The sequence below is a fragment of the Dama dama genome, chromosome 6 (genome assembly GCF_033118175.1).
Source record: "Dama dama isolate Ldn47 chromosome 6, ASM3311817v1, whole genome shotgun sequence".
In the NCBI taxonomy this organism is placed as follows: domain Eukaryota; kingdom Metazoa; phylum Chordata; class Mammalia; order Artiodactyla; family Cervidae; genus Dama; species Dama dama.
The window spans coordinates 44,188,802-44,203,629 of NC_083686.1; the positions used below are offsets into that span (position 1 = coordinate 44,188,802).

Here is a 14,828-nt window from a genome sequence, read left to right on the forward strand (position 1 = left end):
ACGATGATAGTATTTTTGAAAGAATTCTGAGTAGAGAAGGGTGAGAAGGGTGGGTGGGAATGCCGAAGGAATGGCAGCATAGGGAGCAATGAGGAGAATATTGGTGACATCTGGATGAGAAATGGGAAGGGCCCGAGCCACACAAATGTCTTTTATGGGAGTGGTTTCCTCCCCCGCAAAAACACCCTACCAGGTAAATGGTGTCCCTGAGAGTTCAGTCCTCTGGGACAAGCAGAAATGCGTCGGCAGATTGCATTTTCTGAAACAAGTGCAACAAGATCTCCCATGCTCCTCTTAGAATGTGAAGCTGCTCCATCCAAAGGTGGGGTCTGTGTTCCTTCCCCTACATTCTGGAGGTGGGGGGACTGTGAATACCAGAGGTGACATTATGTGACTTCCCAAGCCAGGTCATAAAAGCAACATAGCTTCTGCCTGGTCCTCTTGGGATATTCATTCTTGGAATTAAGTTACGAAGCTGTGAGGAAGAAGGCTCGCTACATGGAAGGGGACATATAGGTACTCCAGCTGACAGCCCAGGCTGAGATTCCTACTGACAGGCTGTATCATTCACCAGACATGTGATCTACTATACTCCTGTAGATCATTTTGATGTTTTTTTCAAAAAGAGACAAAATGAATGAAAGGATAAACGATCTGCTGAACCTCAGCCATCATTGTTCACCAGCCATGTAAATGATCAAGCCTTCTGTAGATACCAGACTCTATCATCAGGTCACTCCCACCCTTCAAGTCTTCCCAGATAAAACTCCAGACATCATGGACCAGAGATAAGTAAGTAGTCACCACTGAGCCTTTACCAAACTCCCGAGTCATGGGAAATTTGAGAGAAAATAAAATGATTGTTGTGTAAAAGACTAAGTTTGGGGGTGATGCAGCAACCAAATAACTAGAACAAGTAATGATGCATTTGCAAGATATTTTGTGGGTAGAATTAATGGTGCTTGCTTGGTGAATGTAAAAGTGAGATTAAATATGACTACATGGTTCCTCAGAGAAAGCACATAGTCTTGTATAATCTCACTTTTACATCCAACCAAGCAAATACCTGGAGAAGGCAATGGCACCCCACTCTAGTACTCTTGCCTGGAGAACCCCATGGACGTAGGAGCCTGGTAGGCTGCAGTCCATGGGGTCGCTAAGAGTCAGACATGACTGAGTGACTTCACTTTCTCTTTTCAATTTCATGCATTGGAGAAGGAAATGGTAACCCACTCCAGTGTTCTTGCCTGGAGAATCCCATGGACAGAGGAGCCTGGTGGGCTGCCGTCTATGGGGTCACACAGAGTCGGACATGACTGAAGCGACTTAGCAGCAGCAGCAGCAGCAGCAAGCAAGTACCATTAATACTACCTACAAAATAGTAGGTTGCAGCTGCAACCTGATGCTGGGAAAGATTGAGGGCAGAAGGAGAAGGGGGCAAAAGAGGATGAGATGGTTTGATGGCATCACCAATTCATTGCACATGTGTTTGAGCAAACTCCAAGAGATAGTGGAGGACAGGGAAGCCTGGAGTGCTGTAGTTCATAGAGTCGCAAAGAGTCCAACTTGACTTATCAATTGAACAATAGGTGGTTTCTAATTGAGACACTGGCTGATAAACTGTCCTATAATTGAAGGAAAAAAAACAACAACACTGTCCTAGAATTGAGTGCAAGGAGGATTAGGTCTGGGTAGAGAGATGAGAGAATAGATTTAGGTTTTGACACAGGGTATTTGGAGTATCTAAGGACAGCTGCATGTAGATGTCCAGCAAGCCAACAACTATCAAATCCAGAAGAGAAATTAGGCCTACAGAGGTTGATTCAAGAGAAAACTCTGTCCGCTAATTATCAGAGAAATCCAAATTGAAACCTGAATGAGGTACCACCTCACACCTGTCGGAATGGCCATCATCACAAAGAACAAAAATAACAAATGAGGTCAACTCTGCCAATTTTAGTTGTTCTGGTCCCCATTTCTGTATTTCCATGTAGACCACCCTCTCCTATTGTAACATTCTTTATTAAGAGATGTTAATATCACACAGATGAATTCTCTCTTTCTGTTTTTGAACCAGAATCCTTAAAAAAAAAATGTGGGCTACCTTTGGCGTACGTGTGGGTTTTTTGTCAAGTCAGTTCTTGATCTTCTTTCCCTAACTACACTGTACTGCTCACACAGACCTGAAGAGGTAACTCACACAGCTCTTTGCAGGAAGTTACTTTTAAAACTTGCTTTTCGCTTACCAAGATAGCTGTTAAAACACTGCTTAGGGAAATTAAAGAAATAGCATAGCGCTATTCCCCATAAGCTATTATCAGAGATTCTAGCCATTTGTACTTTGCTCCTATATTGGTTTGTTCTCCATAAAATTCTCTTATGAAAACCCAGAGATCTTTGGACCACGAGCCCAACGGCACCATGTGGCTGTTCAGGTTCTTAATAGACTTTTTTTCCTCTGAGGTATGCTCTCCTAAATCTTATCGGCTGACTTCTTCATTAACTTGATTTTTAAATGTCTTTATATTTATCTGGCTTCTCCATGACTGAAGGCCATGCTCTTCATGTGCTGCTTGTGCTCATCCTGTTTTGACCAGGACATTTAAAAAATTTCTTGATGTATAGTAAGTATTCACCTATTCCTTGAAGTTATAGCCTCATCTGTAGTGCAAACACAGTCCTGGTACCAATTTATACAAGATTTTATCCATGAGTTCAGTCTCATATTACTTTTAGGCTTCTAATCACCTATGTTCTTTAATTCTAAAGAAAGGGAATTTGGGTTGTGTTTTAGGAGTTAAGAAATTCTACTATCAAGTGAGAATGACTGGAAATCTTCCAAAATTCTAACTCATATTCTTCCTCTACAAGCCTGGGGGATTCTTTTGTTTTTTTTTTTTTTAATTTTAATACTATTTTTTAAAGTTATACTCCATTTATAATTATTGTAAAATATTGGCTATATTCCCCATGTTATATAATATATCCTTGTAGCCTATCTTACATCCAGTAATTTGCACCTCTCACTTCCCCCTAGTAACCACTAGTCTTCTTTCTATATATGTGAGTCTGCCTTTTTTTGTTATGTACATGAAATTGTATCACATATAAGTGACATACAGTCTTTCTGTCTAACTTATTTCACTTACCATAATGCCCTCCAAGTCCGTCCATGTTGCAGCAAATAGAAAATTTGTTTTTTAATGGCCAAGTAGTGTTCCATTGGGTTTCCCTGGTGGCTCAGATAATAAAGAATCTGCCTGCAATTCAGGATCCCTGGGTCAGGAAGAGCACCTGGAGAAGAGAATAGCTACCCCCTCCAGTATTCTTGCCTGGAGAATTCCATGGACAGAGGAGTCTGTGGGGTTGAGAAGAGTAAGACACGACTGAGTCACTAACACTTTCACTTTCAGTAGCATTATATATATAATGGAACATGTATCTTTATCCATTCATTTGTTGATGGACACTCAGGTTACTTACATATCTTGGCAATTGTAAATAATGCTGCTATGAACCCTGGGATGCATTTATCTTTTTGAATTTGTGTTTTTGTTTTGGATATATACCTGGGAGTAGAATTGCTGGGTGATGTGGTAGTTCTCTTTTTATTTTTTTGAGAAGCCTCCAGACTGTTTTGCACAGTGGCTGTACCGATTTCCATTCCTACCAACAGTGCACAGAGTTCCCTTTTCTCTGCATCCCAACCCCAGGGTATTTCAGAGTGGCTTCCTAGCAGATGCTATCAGTGCCTCACCCAGATTCCTTCCTGCCACCCCAGCACGCTCCAGCCCACTTCCAACTGCCAGGATCTGCACCTGCTTGCCTGAAGGCTTTTCCAGAGCCATGGGCTTTCCTCAGACATACAGGGTGGGCTGGAAGGAAAGAGTGGGGAATTCTTATCCCTGAGCACCCTCAACCAAGAATTGATGGGACTGTGTGCTTAGTCGCTCAGTCATGTCCGACTCTTTGTGACCCCATGGACTGTAGCCAGCAGGCTGCTCTGTCCATGGGGATTCTCCAGGCCAGAATACTGGAGTGGGTTGCCATGGCTTCCTCCAGGAGATCTTCCCAACCCAGGGATCCTTCCGAACCCAGGTGTCCTGCATTGCAGTAGATACTTTACTATCTGAGCCACCAGGGAAGCCTGACATGGAATACAAATTTCCAGCAGCCCTTCCTCTAGTTTGAGATGCGTGTTACACCATTTCCCCATGTTTCTAGCATGCTAAGCTCCATTTGCCATGGCAATGACTGGCTTGATGACTCGCCCTGTATGGCTTTCTTCCTTTCCCAGCCACTTTCTCATCCCCTGCAGGGCCTCCTGCACCTCACAAATAAACTACTTTCACTGCAATCCTTAACTCATTTGTTTCTGAGCCCACACTGAGGTGTGAGATATAACAGCGAAGAGGAAACCTCCTAGCCAAAGGATCAGTCAAATCAAGATGCAGAAGTTACAGCTGATGAACTATAAAGGACAGAGGGCCTGGTACTTAATAGTTGTTCTGTGAATGCTTTTCAAATAATCATTGCTTGTGGTCCTCCTCTCAAGGAGTACCCGATCCAATGGGAGAAGCTGACATATAAAGCATGAGACTTTAGTATTACGTAGTCAGTGGTACAGTGAGATGTGAGACACTTCCTATGGGAGAAGATGTAAGTGGTTCAGCAGGATGGAGTTAGGAGTGAAGGAGGGGGCAGGGAAAGTTTTACTGATGGAGTGATATGAGATAGGGAAGGTGGAAAAGAGCACTTCAAAAGGAGAAGCATGGACAGAGAGAGAGAGATTTGAAGAAGCCAGGAATACTGCCATGATGAGGAAACAATGGGCTAGAACATGGAGTGTTGTGGGGCAGTGACTGGGATGAGATGGTGAGAAGCTTCAAGTGCCAGGCTAAGTAGACAGTTGGCCTCATCCTACGAGTGATGAGTAACATGATCATATTTATGTATTAGAAAATCTTGTTTCCAAATATATGGAGTAACTATGGGCTACTTGAGGCTTTCTCTGAGCTCAGCTTTCAGAGATGGGGCTATAGAATGTGAATGGTTAAACATATGAGGTGCCTTTATTTGAATCCCAACCCTGCCACTTACCACTAATTGTGTTATTAAAATAACTAGCATTTTTAAAATTGTTGAAATATATTTGGCATGGTGGTGGTAATTTAGTTGCTAAACCACTGACTCTTGCAGCTCCATGGACTGTAGCCCACCAGGCTCCTCTGTCCATGGAATTCTCCAGGTAAGAATACTGGAATGGGTTGCCGTTTCCTTCTCCAGGGGATCTTCCCAACCCAAGGATTGAACCTGCCTCCTACATTGCAGGCAGATTCTTTACCAACAAAGCCACCAGGGAAACCCATATTTGGCATACAGTATTATATTTGTTTCAACTGTACAACATAAAGACATAATGATTCAACATTTGTGTACGTTGCAAAATGATCATCACGATAAGTCTAGTTACCATCTGCCACCATACAAAGTTAATACAATATTATTGACCGTATTACCCATGTTGTACATTACATCCTCATGACTTATTTATTTTACAACTGGAAGTTTGTACCCCTTGATCCCTTTCACCCATTTGTCCCCCTCCCCTCCCCTCTGCTCTAGCAATTCACCAATCTGTGTTTCGTATGAGTCTGCATTATGTTTTGTTTTTCTTTTTAGATTCCACATATAATTGAAATCATTTAATTGGTATTTTTCTTTCTCTGCCTGACCTATTCACTTAGCGTGGTAGCCTCAAGATTTGTTCACACTGTAAATGACAAGATTTCTTTTTTTTATTTTTGACTGAGTAGTATTTTTTTCTCTCCCCCCCCCATATTTTATTTATCCTTTTACCTATCAATGGATACTTAAGTTGTTTTCATATCTTGACTATAGTGCTGTACTAAACATAGGATTGCATATATCTTTTTGAACTAATGTTTTTGTTTTCTCCAAATAGATACCAAGAAATGGAATTTTGCTGTATCGTACAGTAGTTATGCTTTTAATTTTTTGAGGAAACTTCATGCTCTTTTTCATAGTAGTTGCACCAATTTACATTCCCACCAACAGTGCATGAAGAGTCCCCTTGCTCCACATCCTACCAACATTTGTTATTGTTTGTCCTTTTGATAATATCTATCCTGAAGAACATTCCATGTGCACTTGAAAAGAATGTGTATTCTGCTACTTTTGGATGGAATATTCTACATATATTGGTTAAGTTCATTTGATCTAATGTATTGTTTAAGGCCAATGTTTCCTTATTGACTTTCTGTCTAGATGATCTATCCATTGATGTAAGTGAGGTGTTAAATTCCCTACTATTATTGCTGTCAATTTATTCCTTTAAATTGGATAATATTTGGTTTATATATTCTGGTGCTCTCATGTTGGGTGCATGTACACTTATAAGTATTATATCTTCTGGCTGGATTGACCCCTCTGTCATTATACAATGCCCTTTGTATTTTATTACAGTCTTTGTTTTAAAGTCTATTTTGTCTGATATGAATACACCTACATAGCTTTCTTTTTATTTTTGTGGAACATCTTTCCCCAGCCCTTCACTTTCAGTCTGTGTATATATCTTTACTTCTGAAGTAAAGTCTCTTGGAAGGCAGCATATAAGTGTTTTGCTTGTTTGTTTTTATTTATTTAGCCACTCAATGAATTTTATTGGAGGATTTTATCTATTTACATTTAAAGTAATTATTGATAGGTATGAACTTATTGCCAATTTATTGTTTTCTGAATGTTTTTGTAATTCTTCTATCTTCCTTGCTTATTCCTTTCTCCCTTCTCTTGTGCTTTGGTGACTTTCTTTAGTGAAAAATAGCTAATATTTTTTGAGTCTACTATATGACTGGCATAGTTTTAAGTGCTTTTTACATGTTCTCAATAATTAAGTCACCTGCCCTGTCATTTTACATCCAGAAGATAGTACTTTGTGACAATATTTTATGTAGCTGCCCTGAAGAATAGTTTGTGTAAACTTCTTATAATGGTGTCTTATATACAGGAGGTAGCAGGTGCTGGATAAATGCTATTGTTATCATTATCCTGCCCCTCTGCTTTCAGAAGAGCTCATATGCAGATCTGAAAGAGACACGTGCACCCCAATGTTCATCGCAGCACTGTTTATAATAGCCAGGACATGGAAGCAACCTAGATGCCCATCAGCAGATGAATGGATAAGGAAGCTGTGGTATATATACACCATGGAATATTACTCAGCCGTTAAAAAGAACTCATTTGAATCAGTCCTAATAAGATGGATGAAACTGGAACCCATTATACAGAGTGAAGTAAGCCAGAAAGATAAAGAACATTACAGCATACTAACACATATATATGGAATTTAGAAAGATGGTAACGATAACCCTATATGCAAAACAGAAAAAGAGACACAGAAATACAGAACAGACTTTTGAACTCTGTGGGAGAAGGTGAGGGTGGGATGTTTCAAAAGAACAGCATGTATACTATCTATGATGAAACAGATCACCAGCCCAGGTGGGATGCATGAGACAAGTGCTCTGGCCTGGTGCACTGGGAAGACCCAGAGGAATCGGGTGGAGAGGGAGGTGGGAGGGGGATCGGGATGGGGAATACGTGTAAATCTATGGCTGATTCATATCAATGTATGACAAAACCCACTGAAATGTTGTGAAGTAATTAGCCTCCAACTAATAAAAAAAAAAACAAAAAGAAGAAGAAGAGCTCATATGAAGTAGGATATATGGATTTGCCTAATTCCCACACATCTGGGTTCAGCCGTTACTGAACAGCATCTCTGGAAGGCCTTGTCCTTGTTGAAGCACAGATAGGAACTGACATGGTGCAATCCTCCATGACCTCCCTTTCCTTTTACAGCTCTAAGAATTTTCATCCACCAAGAAAGCTGCTCAACTGAGACCAGAGCCTGGAGAGAGCTGTCCTCTGGCGGAGGTGCTGAAGGAGTTAGCATAAGTTGTTCAGCGATCAAGGCACCTGAGCAGTGTTCTTAGAATACAGGAGAACAAAACAGAACAAAGAGCATGAAGCCAGCAGTGAGCTTCAGGATCGGGGTTTGGAGCAGCTTCTGTCTGATGTGCCTGGCTCCCAAGAAGTTCCGCTCCCCTATCTGTAGGACTGTCTGTGGAGCCTCCAGTGAGCACGGCACGGGGAGAAGGTTCACGCAGCCTTGATTGCCTGTGAAAAGGGCTGCTGAGTTTCCTTCTTGAAAGCCCTTACTCCTGAAGCTTCAAGTTCTAGTTCTGAATGTCTCAAGTGAAGCTATGACATCTTGAGGGACAATGGGGACTGTGGAGTAAAAAGTTGCTAAGCTTCTTATCCAGGTATATGATGACATTGCAGGTTCAGAATTGGGAATGTGGGCTATAGGCATCCATGACAATTTTGGATTAGAATTCAACATTCGAATTTCTGGAAACAAATGAGGTCTGGAAAGAGAGCAGTGCACTGATATTGTGATTTAAATTTTACATTCAAAAATTAAAATAATTGTAACTTTTTCAGAAAAGCATTGCATGACTGTACTGTTTGCTTCCATGTATCCTCCCAGATTTTTGTCCTTTTCACTGAGTCTTCTACTCGGAGGCAAGCAGAAAAGGTGGAAGTCAACTTTCTCAATAAAACATGATGAACTTGAGTCTTAAGAAGTTTCACGTTCACAAGGAACTGCTGGGCTCTTTTCCAGTTACTTTAAAACAATAGCAGGGAGAAGACTACCTACCATTTGTCGTACCCATGTATGACTGCTGATAATCTCAGTACACATTCTTGTCTCCTTCTTGTGAGCGTGTGTTTATGTGTCTGTGTGTACTGTTGACATCAAGTTATATATGCTGGCCTGAAAACTACTTTCCTTTTTGAATGATACATCATCTTATAAAAATGTCTTTGACATTTACCTCACTTTAAAATTGAAGAAGATAGGAGGAGACACCATTTGTCAATTTGTGCTGCCTTGTGCAATGTAGGCACTAAATGATATTTTTGATTTACATTCTGTAGCCAACTTGTCAAATCCAAGGTTCAGCATCTTTTCAAAATAATATATATAAAACATTGTTATTGATTGTTTCACTATGGCAGAGTGCAATAAAAGAGAATTCACTTGTGTCTACAGTCTGGAAATTAAATTACTGTTTTTTACTATCCATTTGGTTAATGTGTTAATTATTTTAGATAAAATCTGAAACATCAAGCAGGTTAAGTACCAACCAAGGAAATAACGTTAGTAACTGTTATTATCAGTGAGGTAAAAAACATACTTTAGAATCCCTTCATGCTAAATTTATCAGTGATACCAAATTGCAAGAGTGAAAGAAAGTTTCAGATTCTCAGCAGGGAGCATTGGAAAGCACTGACTCTCTCTTTGCCCCTCTGGGAGCATGTCTAAGTCCTACAAACAATTAGATAAGAGCTGCATAATCTATTTAGCAAAAGGTGAGTCTGTGATTTTATGCATTTATATATATAATTATTACATATATATATATAATTACATAGATAATACATACATGTATGGGCTTCCCAGGTGGCACTAGTGGTAAAGAATCCACCTGCCAATCCAGGAGACATAAGAGAAGTGGGTTTGATCCCTGGGTCGGGAAGATCCCCTGGAGGAGGGCACAGCAATCCACTCCAGTATTCTTGCCTGAAGAATCCCATGGACAGAGGAGGCTGGTGGGGTACACAGCCCATCGCGTTGCACAGAGCACAGAGTTGGACACAACTGAAGTGAATTAGCAGCACTTTTTTTTTGCTACTCAAAGCATGGACCCTGGACTAGCAACATTGACATTATCTTGGAGCTTGTTAGAAATGCAAAATCTTGGGCCCTACTCTAGATATTCTGAATCAGAATCTGCATTTTAAAAAATATCCTCGACTCATGTTGCAGTGGAGAGAGAAATATTGCTGAAGGGAGATTTTGAAGTCTGCATCTATGTAATCATTTGTAGAACTCAGAAATACTCCCCAAGTGAGCAAAAGAATCGAAGGGTCTCTCTCCCTTTTACTGTATTGATTCTCCATATAGTGAGGTCTACTGCCTTGAGTTGGAGGCTGCCTTGGTGTGAATCCTGCTTTACCATTGGCATAACTTCTCTTTATCTTGGTTTCCCCACCTGTACAAAAGGAAAAATAATAGTGTATCAAATAGTTGTGAGGATTAAATGAATTATATTTTTCAGGCTCTTAGAACAGTGCTTAGCACATAGCATGTGTTCAAAAATGATTCATTACCATCATTATCAAGGTCTGTTTTATAAGCCATTATCTTAAAACCTCGTATCTTCCTCTAAGGCTGCTGCTGCCAGAATGGTCCAGAGACAAGGCTGGTCAACTCAGAGCACCTGGGCTGGATGGATTTGGCTAAAACTCCTTTAAGGCAGGTCTAGGCCCCACTGCTGCAGTCCGTGCAGTCACAAAAGAGTCGGACACGACTGGGAGGCTGAACAACAGGGCCTGGCACAGAACTGCGTGTAGCAGCTCACAGCCCAAGTGTGATGACCGTGGGATGCTAATCGCTGGTTTCTCTTTCCCCAGGTTCCACTCATTAAAAGTCATGGCAGATTTTTAGCCAATTCCCTGAACCTTATTATCTTTACTTTGTGAAATAAGCCTCTTGAGTATAGTGGAAACCCCCTCTTAATGTATCTCCTTCTCACATAAGCTGATATCATTGATGGACTAGATTCTGCCATCTTCTCATTCTTCTCTTTACCCCCTGCAGATAACTGTAAGTAAAGATGATACTGAGTGATACTGAAATGGAAGGAACCTGTTTCCATCCTTCACCAACCATCCTCCTTCAACCACAGGAAGAAATGTGCCGACAGAGGAACACTTCCCAGCTAGAGGTTTCATCTCTGGTTCCAGTGTGAGGCCCTGAGGAGCAAGGAGGAGTCCTGTTGCCTAGGTCAGTGCTTCTGAAATTCTATTATACTAATGTTACCTATTTTATTAAAATACAGACTCTGAGTTAATCGAGCTGAGGAGGACCTGAGATTCTGCATTTCTAACAAGCTCCCAGGTAGCATCAATGCTGCTGATCCATGAACCACAATTTTAGTGAGGCCTAGGCTGGAACCAGCCTGAGTAGGTCAGAGAGGATTCTTCTGCACTGGCCTGCCTGGGCCATCACGTGGATCTTGGCACTCTATGCAATCGGTGCTTGGCCCTAGCTTCACATTACAGTTGCCTGGGGCTCCTGGTCCCAAACTTCAGATCAGTTCAGTTCAGTTCAGTCACTCAGTCGTGTCCGACTCTGCGACCCCGTGAACCGCAGCACGCCAGGCCTTGCTGTCCATCATCAACTCCCAGAGTCCACCCAAACCCATGTCCATCGAGTCGGTGATGCCATCCAACCATCTCATCCTCTGTCATCCCCTTCTCCTGCCTTCAATCTTTCCCAGCATCAGGGGCTTTTCCAGTGAGTCATTTCTTCTCATGAGGTGGCCAAAGTATTGGAGTTTCAGCTTCAACATCAGTCCTTCCAATGAACACGCAGGACTGATCTCCTTTAGGATGGACTGGTTGGATCTCCTTGCAGTCCAAGGGACTCTCAAGAGTCTTCTCCAACACCACAGTTCAAAAGCATCAATTCTTTGGTGCTCAGCTTTCTTCATAGTCCAACTCTCACATCCATACATGACTACTGGAAAAACCATAGCCTTGACTAGATGGACCTTTGTTGGCAAAGTAATGTCTCTGCTTTTTAATATGCTGTCTACGTTGGTCATAACTTGCCTTCCAAGGAGTAAGCATCTCTTAATTTCATGGCTGCAATCACCATCTGCAGTGATTTTGGAGCCCAAAAAAATAAAGTCAGCCACTGTTTCCACTGTTTCCCCATCTATTTGCCATGAAGTGATGGGACTGGATGCCATGATCTTAGTTTTCTGAATGTTGAGCTTTAAGCCAACTTTTTCACTCTCCTCTTTCACTTTCATCAAGAGGCTCTTTAGTTCTTCTTCACTTTCTGCCATAAGGGTGGTGTCATCTGCATATCTGAGGTTATTGATATTTCTCCCGGCAATCTTGATTCCAGCTTGTTCTTCCTCCAGCCCAGCGTTTCTCATGATGTACTCTGCATATAAGTTAACTAAGCAGGGTGACAATATACAGCCTTGACGTACTCCTTTTCCTATTTGGAACCAGTCTGTTGTTCCATGTCCAGTTCTAGCTGCTGCTTCCTGACCTGCATACAGGTTTCTCAAGAGGCAGGTCAGGTGGTCTGGTGTTCCCATCTCTTTCAGAATTTTCCACAGTTTATTGTGATCCACACAGTCAAAGACTTTGGCAAACTCCAGATATTCTGATGTAATTGGTTTGGAGTTTATGGAAGAGAGCCAAAAGGAAAGGATCAGAAAGAAATGATTCTGGGAAGTCTTGGACGTTTCACTCCTCTACATTAGCAATGAAATTCCTTCTTGGCACTGTGATCCAACAAAATAAACTTGCCCTTGATCCTGATCCAGTTTTGGAATAGAAAGTCAAAAAGAATGGGGATCCTCGAGCTTTTCATGGTGGCAAATTAAAAAAAAAATTACTTATGTATTTATGGCTGCGCTGGGTCTTTGATGTGGTGCCCAGGTTCTTCGTTGCTCTGAGCAAGCTTTCTCCAGTTTCGGTGAGTGGGAGCTACTCTCTAGTTGTGATGCACAGGCTTCTCGTTGCAGTAGCTTCTCTAGTTGTGGGGCATGGGCGTGCAGGCTTCAGTAGTTGTGGCACACGGGCTTAGTTGACCTGTGGCATGTGGGATCCTAGTTCCCAGGCCAGAGATTGAACCTGTGTCCCATGCATTAGCAGGTGGATCCTTAACCACTGCACCACCAGGGTAGTACCCATGGTGGTAAATTATAACTGCATGTAATCAAGTGGGGGCTTCCCAGGTGGCCCTCGTGGTAAAGAACCTGCTGCCAGTGCAGGAGACATAAGAGATATGAGTTTGATCCCTGGGTCAGGAACATCTCCTGGAGAAGGAAATTGCAACCCACTCCAGTATCCTTGCCTGGAGAATCCCGTGGACAGAGGAGCCTGGGGTAGTACAGTCCATGGGGTCACAGAGAGTCAGACACAACTGAGGCAACAGAGCATGCATGCATGTGACCAACATGGGTGTCAAAGCATTTTTGTAGAGCAATTCCAGGGTATTTTTCAAAATGTAATGCTAAAACGTGTTCTTAAGGGAAAGCTAAGTTCAGGAATTTTGAAATGCTGATTTCCTCTGACTCTGGCAAAGATATAGTCAAGTGGGTATTGGATTCAGATAAAACTGTATAAATATACGATCCTTTTCTTTGAGGACCTTATACTCTAGTTAGGAAGATAAGACCAATACCAAGGTGCGGTAAAAGGTTAACTCATCAGGTCTGGGGTTCCCAAAACCTGTACATTCCAAAGAAAGCCTTTTGCTATAGGACTGGCCCGTGGCTAGTTCCTAGGAGTTACCTCTGATCTCTTAGAATATGCTGCTTGATAAGAGTATTTTAATATGCTGGAGCCCCAGTCCTACACTGAGTCCAAACCATAGCTCTCAAGATGGTGGCTGGCCACAATCTCTACAAAAGACTCAAATCAGAACAGTTAATGGAACAAGCCACAGTCCCTACTGTTGCAAATGGTCTCAAGGTTATGTTGTAGTTATTTAGTCACTGAGTCACGTCAGACTCTGTGACCCCTATGGACTGTAGCCCCCCAGGCTCCTTTGTCCATGGGAATCACCAGGCAAGAATACTGGAGAGGGTAGCTATCCGTTCTCCAGGGGATCGTCCCGACCCACGGATTGAACCTGTATCACCCTCATTGCAGGCAGATTCTTTACCACTGAGCCGCCTGGGAAGCCTCCTCCAGGCTACAGTTGATATTTATTGTCTGCTTCCTTTGTCATCCATTCTAGATTCCTCTCACCCTAGACCTCCAACCTAGGCCAGCAAAGTGCAGTCTTTAAGAAATTAGCATCTAGGACACATAAAAGGAAATATATGAAATGTGTTGAATGCTTAATAAAACTCAAGCTGATACACTACATGGGTCTGCTGGACTCTAGGATGGGATTTATTGCTGGCTGTGCGAATGACACTTTGTGGATTGCTGTTGTGGAAGGGAATGTGCTATATTCCTGTGTTTTGAGGCAGAAAAGGAGATTGAAAACTACTGATCTAGAAAACAGCTAATATTTGAAAACTTGATTTAAATTTAAAATTTTCTACAGAGTAAAGAAGTATCTTGGTTGAATATGTACAACTGATCATCCATAATTTATGAGACAAAGAAACATTTTTTATACTAACATGAGAATTATATCCTTAGCATCTGCTGAAATCCTATTTCACAACACTGGTCACTAAACCTCTTAATTTATTACTGTGACCAAAAAACAGCAAGACAATTAAATAAAAATTTGGTGTCATTCCTCTTCAAGTAAAGTCACCAGAGAGGCTTATATTTAGGGAAAGCTTAGAAAAAAGAAACATAAACATACACACAGCAGCATTCTCTATTTCTGATTTGAATTAATTTCTGATTTGAATTAATTTCTGATTCAAGAAGTCAAAAGTCAGTTTGAAGTCAGGTCTCCATTTGACCAAGAGACTTCATGGCATCAAGAGTTTAGTCCTGTGTTTTCTTCTCTCTAAAGAGATAATCAGAGCAAAATTTATTCAAAGTAATTAGGAAATTTTCACATTATGATGACAAACACAATAAATATGTATGAAATTATTTTATAAAAATTAATGATGAGATAAAACTATAAAACTCAACTTTTACTATCATAGTTATTATTGTTGCTATTGTTATTCAGATTT

At 41.3% G+C, this 14,828-nt stretch overlaps 1 long non-coding RNA gene across 1 annotated transcript in view; it reads left to right on the forward strand.

Moving 5' to 3' along the window:
- The window catches only part of LOC133058872 (uncharacterized), a 100,117-nt gene extending 91,160 nt beyond the window's left edge, over positions 1–8,957 (forward strand). Inside the window, exons 7-8 of the long non-coding RNA XR_009693412.1 lie at positions 7,087–7,313; positions 7,882–8,957. This is a non-coding gene — a long non-coding RNA (uncharacterized LOC133058872). The remainder of the gene's footprint in view (positions 1–7,086; positions 7,314–7,881) is intronic.
- The last annotated feature ends 5,871 nt before the right edge of the window (positions 8,958–14,828 follow it).